A 10,743-nucleotide genomic window follows, 5' to 3' on the forward strand; every position below is an offset into this window, starting at 1 on the left:
GAGACACTTTGCAAAAGTCCATACTGACAAAGGCTAATAAGCATTCATCTAAAACGTTTCCTAGAAAAACTTTAAAAAGTCAATAATCTGGAGAGTTTTTGTAAGATGTTTCTTCCATCAACCAACGAAGAAACACATTGGTACTTTCCCATGATGAGTGAGTGCTTCAGGATCTCTTGAACTTACATGTGCAGCAGAGTACTGCAATGGAAGCATGCTGGGCTCATAACCGAGAGGTAGGCAGATTGAAACTATCCTCTGCTATATGCATTTTTTTTTTGTTAATTAAAGTAATCCAAAACTGGGATTGATATTTTGTCTCTTTTATTTTTACTTAAAGTACAATAACTTTTACCATTTTAATTTGTTTTAATAGTATATTGACAGTATTGTTTTCTTTCAAAAATCCACTTCATTTTCTTTACCCTATTATTAAAATGGTAATTGACAAAAACAAACTACATTGTCACCAGAAGAGCAATACAAAATGTACAAGTGATATATTAAAATCATCTTTCCAGCTTGAATTTCAATGTTGCATTGGGTCAACAATTTTGTGAGAAACATCTTCACCCTTAAATAAAGATTTTCTTAATTCCTTACCTGTGTGCTAATTAGATATCACCTTGTTTTCACATTAAACAGACTTCCACATGAGAAAGCAGCAAGGATGCAGTGGCGTTAATGTTTCCTGGTGTCAACCTGTATTATTTCAGTAGACATTGAAATGAGGATACATCTTGCTGCCTTTCCAATGAAGCAAGTTTAATTTAGTAATAGGTGAAAAACCATCCCTACAAAGGTGTTAATCAGAGACTTGGCTTTGTGGACACTTTTCAGAGAACAAATTTGTTAGCATAAAAATAAAGCCAGAAAATGAAGAGCTGTTTAATCACGCAATTTGATTTTTTTGCCAGCATATTTCTTTTTCTCTGCAACCCAATGCTAAATTGTGCTTCCTAGATGTTTTTATAAAATCACTGAATCAAATCTAACTCTGATTACATCAGAGAAGGCCAGGTACCCTACACCATAACAGGGGGTATGAAATTTGACTTGTCTACTTAAAGATCACCAAAATCTGATAACAAGGTCAATTACGTCCCTGGGTGGGATTGAACCACCAACCTTTTGGTTAATAGCCGTACACACTAACTGATTGCGCCACAGAGACACTTTGCAAAAGTACATACTGACAAATGCTAATAAGCATTCATCTAAAACGTTTCCTAGAAAAACTTAAAAAAGTCAATAATCTGGAGAGTTTTTGTAAGATGTTTCTTCTATCAACCAACGAAGAAACACATTGGTACTTTCCCATGATGAGTGAGTGCTTCAGGATCTCTTGCACTTACATGTGCAGCAGAGTACAGCAATGGAAGCATGCTGGGCCCATAACCCAGAGGTAGGCAGATTGAAACTATCCTCTGCTATATGCATTTTTTTGTTTGTTAATTAAAGTAATCCAAAACTGGGATTGATATTTTGGCTCTTTTATTTTTACTTAAAGTACAATAACTTTTACCATTTTAATTTGTTTTAATAGTATATTGACAGTATTGTTTTCTTTCAAAAATCCACTTCATTTTCTTTACCCTATTATTAAAATGGTAATTGACAAAAACAAACTACATTGTCACCAGAAGAGCAATACAAAATGTACAAGTGATATATTAAAATCATCTTTCCAGCTTGAATTTCAATGATGCATTGGGGCAACGATTTTGTGAGAAACATCTTCACCCTTAAATAAAGATTTTCTTAATTCCTTACCTGTGTGCTAATTAGATATCACCTTGTTTTCACATTAAACAGACTTCCACATGAGAAAGCAGCAAGGATGCAGTGGCGTTAATGTTTCCTGGTGTCAACCTGTATTATTTCAGTAGACATTGAAATGAGGATGCATCTTGCTGCCTTTCCAATGAAGCAAGTTTAATTTAGTAATAGGTGAAAAACCATCCTTACAAAGGTGTTAATCAGAGACTTGGCTTTGTGGACACTTTTCAGAGAACAAATTTGTTAGCATAAAAATAAAGCCAGAAAATAAAGAGCTGTTTAATCACTCAATTGGATTTTTCTGCCAGCATATTTTTTTTCTCTGCAACCCACTGCTAAATTGTGCTTCCTAGCTGTTTTTATAAAATCACTGAATCAAATCTAACTCTGATTACATCAGAGAAGGCCAGGTACCCTACACCATAACAGGGGGTTTGAAATTTTGACTTGTCTACTTAAAGATCACCAAAATCTGATAACAAGGTCAATTAGGTCCCTGGGTGCGATTGAACCACCAACCTTTTGGTTAATAGCCGTACATACTAACTGATTGCGCCACAGAGACATTTTGCAAAAGTCCATACTGACAAAGGCTAATAAGCATTCATCTAAAACGTTTCCTAGAAAAACTTTAAAAAGTCAATAATCTGGAGAGTTTTTGTAAGATGTTTCTTCCATTAACCAACGAAGAAACACATTGGTACTTTCCCATGATGAGTGAGTGCTTCAGGATCTCTTGAACTTACATGTGCAGCAGAGTACTGCAATGGAAGCATGCTGGGCCCATAACCCAGAGGTAGGCAGATTGAAACTATCCTCTGCTATATGCATTTTTTTTGTTAATTAAAGTAATCCAAAACTGGGATTGATATTTTGTCTCTTTTATTTTTACTTAAAGTACAATAACTTTTACCATTTTAATTTGTTTTAATAGTATATTGACAGTATTGTTTTCTTTCAAAAATCCACTTCATTTTCTTTACCCTATTATTAAAATGGTAATTGACAAAAACAAACTACATTGTCACCAGAAGAGCAATACAAAATGTACAAGTGATATATTAAAATCATCTTTCCAGCTTGAATTTCAATGATGCATTGGGTCAACAATTTTGTGAGAAACATCTTCTCCCTTAAATAAAGATTTTCTTAATTCCTTACCTGTGTGCTAATTAGATATCACCTTGTTTTCACATTAAACAGACTTCCACATGAGAAAGCAGCAAGGATGCAGTGGCGTTAATGTTTCCTGGTGTCAACTTGTATTATTTCAGTACACATTGAAATGAGGATGCATCTTGCTGCCTTTCCAATGAAGCAAGTTTAATTTAGTAATAGGTGAAAAACCATCCTTACAAAGGTGTTAATCAGAGACTTGGCTTTGTGGACACTTTTCAGAGAACAAATTTGTTAGCATAAAAATAAAGCCAGAAAATGAAGAGCTGTTTAATCACTCAATTGGATTTTTTTGCCAGCATATTTCTTTTTCTCTGCAACCCACTGCTAAATTGTGCTTCCTAGCTGTTTTTTATAAAATCACTGAATCAAATCTAACTCTGATTACATCAGAGAAGGCCAGGTACCCTACACCATAACAGGGGGTTTGAAATTTTGACTTGTCTACTTAAAGATCACCAAAATCTGATAACAAGGTCAATTAGGTCCCTGGGTGGGATTGAACCACCAACCTTTTGGTTAATAGCCGTACATACTAACTGATTGCGCCACAGAGACACTTTGCAAAAGTCCATACTGACAAAGGCTAATAAGCATTCATCTAAAACGTTTCCTAGAAAAACTTTAAAAAGTCAATAATCTGGAGAGTTTTTGTAAGATGTTTCTTCCATCAACCAACGAAGAAACACATTGGTACTTTCCCATGATGAGTGAGTGCTTCAGGATCTCTTGAACTTACATGTGCAGCAGAGTACTGAAATGGAAGCATGCTGGGCCCATAACCCAGAGGTAGGCAGATTGAAACTATCCTCTGCTATATGCATTTTTTTTTGTTAATTAAAGTAATCCAAAACTGGGATTGATATTTTGTCTCTTTTATTTTTACTTAAAGTACAATAACTTTTACCATTTTAATTTGTTTTAATAGTATATTGACAGTATTGTTTTCTTTCAAAAATCCACTTCATTTTCTTTACCCTATTATTAAAATGGTAATTGACAAAAACAAACTACATTGTCACCAGAAGAGCAATACAAAATGTACAAGTGATATATTAAAATCATCTTTCCAGCTTGAATTTCAATGATGCATTGGGTCAACGATTTTGTGAGAAACATCTTCACCCTTAAATAAAGATTTTCTTAATTCCTTACCTGTGTGCTAATTAGATATCACCTTGTTTTCACATTAAACAGACTTCCACATGAGAAAGCAGCAAGGATGCAGTGGCGTTAATGTTTCCTGGTGTCAACCTGTATTATTTCAGTAGACATTGAAATGAGGATGCATCTTGCTGCCTTTCCAATGAAGCAAGTTTAATTTAGTAATAGGTGAAAAACCATCCCTACAAAGGTGTTAATCAGAGACTTGGCTTTGTGGACACTTTTCAGAGAACAAATTTGTTAGCATAAAAATAAAGCCAGAAAATGAAGAGCTGTTTAATCACGCAATTTGATTTTTTTGCCAGCATATTTCTTTTTCTCTGCAACCCACTGCTAAATTGTGCTTTCTAGATGTTTTTATAAAATCACTGAATCAAATCTAACTCTGATTACATCAGAGAAGGCCAGGTACCCTACACCATAACAGGGGGTATGAAATTTGACTTGTCTACTTAAAGATCACCAAAATCTGATAACAAGGTCAATTAGGTCCCTGGGTGGGATTGAACCACCAACCTTTTGGTTAATAGCCGTACATACTAACTGATTGCACCACAGAGACACTTTGCAAAAGTTCATACTGACAAAGGCTAATAAGCGTTCATCTAAAACGTTTCCTAGAAAAACTTAAAAAAGTCAATAATCTGGAGAGTTTTTGTAAAATGTTTCTTCTATCAACCAACGAAGAAACACATTGGTACTTTCCCATGATGAGTGAGTGCTTCAGGATCTCTTGCACTTACATGTGCAGCAGAGTACAGCAATGGAAGCATGCTGGGCCCATAACCCAGAGGTAGGCAGATTGAAACTATCCTCTGCTATATGCATTTTTTTGTTTGTTAATTAAAGTAATCCAAAACTGGGATTGATATTTTGGCTCTTTTATTTTTACTTAAAGTACAATAACTTTTACCATTTTAATTTGTTTTAATAGTATATTGACAGTATTGTTTTCTTTCAAAAATCCACTTCATTTTCTTTACCCTATTATTAAAATGGTAATTGACAAAAACAAACTACATTGTCACCAGAAGAGCAATACAAAATGTACAAGTGATATATTAAAATCATCTTTCCAGCTTGAATTTCAATGATGCATTGGGGCAACGATTTTGTGAGAAACATCTTCACCCTTAAATAAAGATTTTCTTAATTCCTTACCTGTGTGCTAATTAGATATCACCTTGTTTTCACATTAAACAGACTTCCACATGAGAAAGCAGCAAGGATGCAGTGGCGTTAATGTTTCCTGGTGTCAACCTGTATTATTTCAGTAGACATTGAAATGAGGATGCATCTTGCTGCCTTTCCAATGAAGCAAGTTTAATTTAGTAATAGGTGAAAAACCATCCTTACAAAGGTGTTAATCAGAGACTTGGCTTTGTGGACACTTTTCAGAGAACAAATTTGTTAGCATAAAAATAAAGCCAGAAAATAAAGAGCTGTTTAATCACTCAATTGGATTTTTCTGCCAGCATATTTTTTTTCTCTGCAACCCACTGCTAAATTGTGCTTCCTAGCTGTTTTTATAAAATCACTGAATCAAATCTAACTCTGATTACATCAGAGAAGGCCAGGTACCCTACACAATAAGAGGGGGTTTGAAATTTTGACTTGTCTACTTAAATATCACCAAAATCTGATCACAAGGTCAATTACGTCCCTGGGTGGGATTGAACTACCAACCTTTTGGTTAATAGCCGAACACACTAACCGATTGCGCCACAGAGACACTTTGCAAAAAGTACATACTGACAAAGGCTAATAAGCATACATCTAGAACGTTTCCTAGAAAAACATTAAAAAATCAATAATCTGGAGAGTTTTTGTAAGATGTTTCTTCCATCAACCAATGAATAAACACATTGGTACTTTCCCATGATGAGTGAGTGCTTCAGGATCTCTTGCACTTACATGTGCAGCAGAGTACTGCAATGGAAGCATGCTGGACCCATAACCCAGAGGTAGGCAGATTGAAACTATCCTTTGCTATATGCATTTTTTTTTGTTAATTTAAGTAATCAAAACTGGGATTGATATTTTTGCTCTTTTATTTTTACTTAAAGTACAATAACTTTTACCATTTTAATTTGTTTTAATAGTATATTGACAGTATAGTTTTCTTTCAAAAATCCACTTAATTTTCTTTACCCTATTATTAAAATGGTAATTGACAAAAAAAACTACATTGTCACCAGAAGTGCAATACAAAATGTACAAGTGATATATTAAAATCATCTTTCCAGCTTGAATTTCAATGATGCATTGGGGCAACAATTTTGTGAGAAACATCTTCACCCTTAAATAAAGATTTTCGTAATTTCTTACCTGTGTGCTAATTAGATATCACCTTGTTTTCACATTAAACAGACTTCCACATGAGAAAGCAGCAAGGATGCAGTGGCGTTAATGTTTCCTGGTGTCAACCTGTATTATTTCAGTAGACATTGAAATGAGGATGCATCTTGCTGCCTTTCCAATGAAGCAAGTTTAATTTAGTAATAGGTGAAAAACCATCCCTACAAAGGTGTTAATCAGAGACTTGGCTTTGTGGACACTTTTCAGAGAACAAATTTGTTAGCATAAAAATAAAGCCAGAAAATGAAGAGCTGTTTAATCACGCAATTTGATTTTTTTGCCAGCATATTTCTTTTTCTCTGCAACCCACTGCTAAATTGTGCTTCCTAGATGTTTTTATAAAATCACTGAATCAAATCTAACTCTGATTACATCAGAGAAGGCCAGGTACCCTACACCATAACAGGGGGTATGAAATTTGACTTGTCTACTTAAAGATCACCAAAATCTGATAACAAGGTCAATTAGGTCCCTGGGTGGGATTGAACCACCAACCTTTTGGTTAATAGCCATACATACTAACTGATTGCGCCACAGAGACACTTTGCAAAAGTTCATACTGACAAAGGCTAATAAGCATTCATCTAAAACGTTTCCTAGAAAAACTTTAAAAAGTCAATAATCTGGAGAGTTTTTGTAAGATGTTTCTTCCATCAACCAACGAAGAAACACATTGGTACTTTCCCATGATGAGTGAGTGCTTCAGGATCTCTTGCACTTACATGTGCAGCAGAGTACTGCAATGGAAGCATGCTGGGCCCATAACCCAGAGGTAGGCAGATTGAAACTATCCTCTGCTATATGCATTTTTTTTTGTTAATTAAAGTAATCCAAAACTGGGATTGATATTTTGTCTCTTTTATTTTTACTTAAAGTACAATAACTTTTACCATTTTAATTTGTTTTAATAGTATATTGACAGTATTGTTTTCTTTCAAAAATCCACTTCATTTTCTTTACCCTATTATTAAAATGGTAATTGACAAAAACAAACTACATTGTCACCAGAAGAGCAATACAAAATGTACAAGTGATATATTAAAATCATATTTCCAGCTTGAATTTCAATGATGCATTGGGGCAACGATTTTGTGAGAAACATCTTCACCCTTAAATAAAGATTTTCTTAATTCCTTACCTGTGTGCTAATTAGATATCACCTTGTTTTCATATTAAATAGACTTCCACATGAGAAAGCAGCAAGGATGCAGTGGCGTTAATGTTTCCTGGTGTCAACTTGTATTATTTTAGTAGACATTGAAATGAGGATGCATCTTGCTGCCTTTCCAATGAAGCAAGTTTAATTTAGAAATAGGTGAAAAACCATCCTTACAAAGGTGTTAATCAGAGACTTGGCTTTGTGGACACTTTTCAGAGAACAAATTTGTTAGCATAAAAATAAAGCCAGAAAATGAAGAGCTGTTTAATCACTCAATTGGATTTTTCTGCCAGCATATTTTTTTTCTCTGCAACCCACTGCTAAATTGTGCTTCCTAGCTGTTTTTATAAAATCACTGAATCAAATCTAACTCTGATTACATCAGAGAAGGCCAGGTACCCTACACCATAACAGGGGGTTTGAAATTTTGACTTGTCTACTTAAAGATCACCAAAATCTGATAACAAGGTCAATTAGGTCCCTGGGTGGGATTGAACCACCAACCTTATGGTTAATAGTCGTACATACTAACCGATTGCGCCACAGAGACACTTTGCAAAAGTCCATACTGACAAAGGCTAATAAGCATTCATCTAAAACGTTTCCTAGAAAAACTTTAAAAAGTCAATAATCTGGAGAGTTTTTGTAAGATGTTTCTTCCATCAACCAACGAAGAAACACATTGGTACTTTCCCATGATGAGTGAGTGCTTCAGGATCTCTTGCACTTACATGTGCAGCAGAGTACTGCAATGGAAGCATGCTGGGCCCATAACCCAGAGGTAGGCAGATTGAAACTATCCTCTGCTATATGCATTTTTTTTTTGTTAATTAAAGTAATCCAAAACTGGGATTGATATTTTGTCTCTTTTATTTTTACTTAAAGTACAATAACTTTTACCATTTTAATTTGTTTTAATAGTATATTGACAGTATTGTTTTCTTTCAAAAATCCACTTCATTTTCTTTACCCTATTATTAAAATGGTAATTGACAAAAACAAACTACATTGTTACCAGAAGAGCAATACAAAATGTACAAGTGATATATTAAAATCATATTTCCAGCTTGAATTTCAATGATGCATTGGGGCAACGATTTTGTGAGAAACATCTTCACCCTTAAATAAAGATTTTCTTAATTCCTTACCTGTGTGCTAATTAGATATCACCTTGTTTTCACATTAAACAGACTTCCACATGAGAAAGCAGCAAGGATGCAGTGGCGTTAATGTTTCCTGGTGTCAACCTGTATTATTTCAGTAGACATTGAAATGAGGATGCATCTTGCTGCCTTTCCAATGAAGCAAGTTTAATTTAGTAATAGGTGAAAAACCATCCTTACAAAGGTGTTAATCAGAGATTTGGCTTTGTGGACACTTTTCAGAGAACAAATTTGTTAGCATAAAAAAAAAGCCAGAAAATAAAGAGCTGTTTAATCACTCAATTGGATTTTTCTGCCAGCATATTTTTTTTCTCTGCAACCCACTGCTAAATTGTGCTTCCTAGCTGTTTTTATAAAATCACTGAATCAAATCTAACTCTGATTACATCAGAGAAGGCCAGGTACCCTACACCATAACAGGGGGTTTGAAATTTTGACTTGTCTACTTAAAGATCACCAAAATCTGATAACAAGGTCAATTAGGTCCCTGGGTGGGATTGAACCACCAACCTTTTGGTTAATAGCCGTACATACTAACTGATTGCGCCACAGAGACACTTTGCAAAAGTCCATACTGACAAAGGCTAATAAGCATTCATCTAAAACGTTTCCTAGAAAAACTTTAAAAAGTCAATAATCTGGAGAGTTTTTGTAAGATGTTTCTTCCATCAACCAACGAAGAAACACATTGGTACTTTCCCATGATGAGTGAGTGCTTCAGGATCTCTTGAACTTACATGTGCAGCAGAGTACTGAAATGGAAGCATGCTGGGCCCATAACCCAGAGGTAGGCAGATTGAAACTATCCTCTGCTATATGCATTTTTTTTTGTTAATTAAAGTAATCCAAAACTGGGATTGATATTTTGGCTCTTTTATTTTTACTTAAAGTACAATAACTTTTACCATTTTAATTTGTTTTAATAGTATATTGACAGTATTGTTTTCTTTCAAAAATCCACTTCATTTTCTTTACCCTATTATTAAAATGGTAATTGACAAAAACAAACTACATTGTCACCAGAAGAGCAATACAAAATGTACAAGTGATATATTAAAATCATCTTTCCAGCTTGAATTTCAATGATGCATTGGGGCAACGATTTTGTGAGAAACATCTTCACCCTTAAATAAAGATTTTCTTAATTCCTTACCTGTGTGCTAATTAGATATCACCTTGTTTTCACATTAAACAGACTTCCACATGAGAAAGCAGCAAGGATGCAGTGGCGTTAATGTTTCCTGGTGTCAACCTGTATTATTTCAGTAGACATTGAAATGAGGATGCATCTTGCTGCCTTTCCAATGAAGCAAGTTTAATTTAGTAATTTGTGAAAAACCATCCTTACAAAGGTGTTAATCAGAGACTTGGCTTTGTGGACACTTTTCAGAGAACAAATTTGTTAGCATAAAAATAAAGCCAGAAAATAAAGAGCTGTTTAATCACTCGATTGGATTTTTCTGCCAGCATATTTTTTTTCTCTGCAACCCACTGCTAAATTGTGCTTCCTAGCTGTTTTTTATAAAATCACTGAATCAAATCTAACTCTGATTACATCAGAGAAGGCCAGGTACCCTACACAATAAGAGGGGGTTTGAAATTTTGACTTGTCTACTTAAATATCACCAAAATCTGATCACAAGGTCAATTACGTCCCTGGGTGGGATTGAACCACCAACCTTTTGCTTAATAGCCGAACACACTAACCGATTGCGCCACAGAGACACTTTGCAAAAAGTACATACTGACAAAGGCTAATAAGCATACATCTAGAACGTTTCCTAGAAAAACATTAAAAAATCAATAATCTGGAGAGTTTTTGTAAGATGTTTCTTCCATCAACCAATGAATAAACACATTGGTACTTTCCCATGATGAGTGAGTGCTTCAGGATCTCTTGCACTTACATGTGCAGCAGAGTACTGCAATGGAAGCATGCTGGAC

This window comes from Pseudophryne corroboree, unplaced genomic scaffold (genome assembly GCF_028390025.1).
Source record: "Pseudophryne corroboree isolate aPseCor3 unplaced genomic scaffold, aPseCor3.hap2 scaffold_674, whole genome shotgun sequence".
NCBI classification, from domain to species: Eukaryota; Metazoa; Chordata; class Amphibia; order Anura; family Myobatrachidae; genus Pseudophryne; species Pseudophryne corroboree.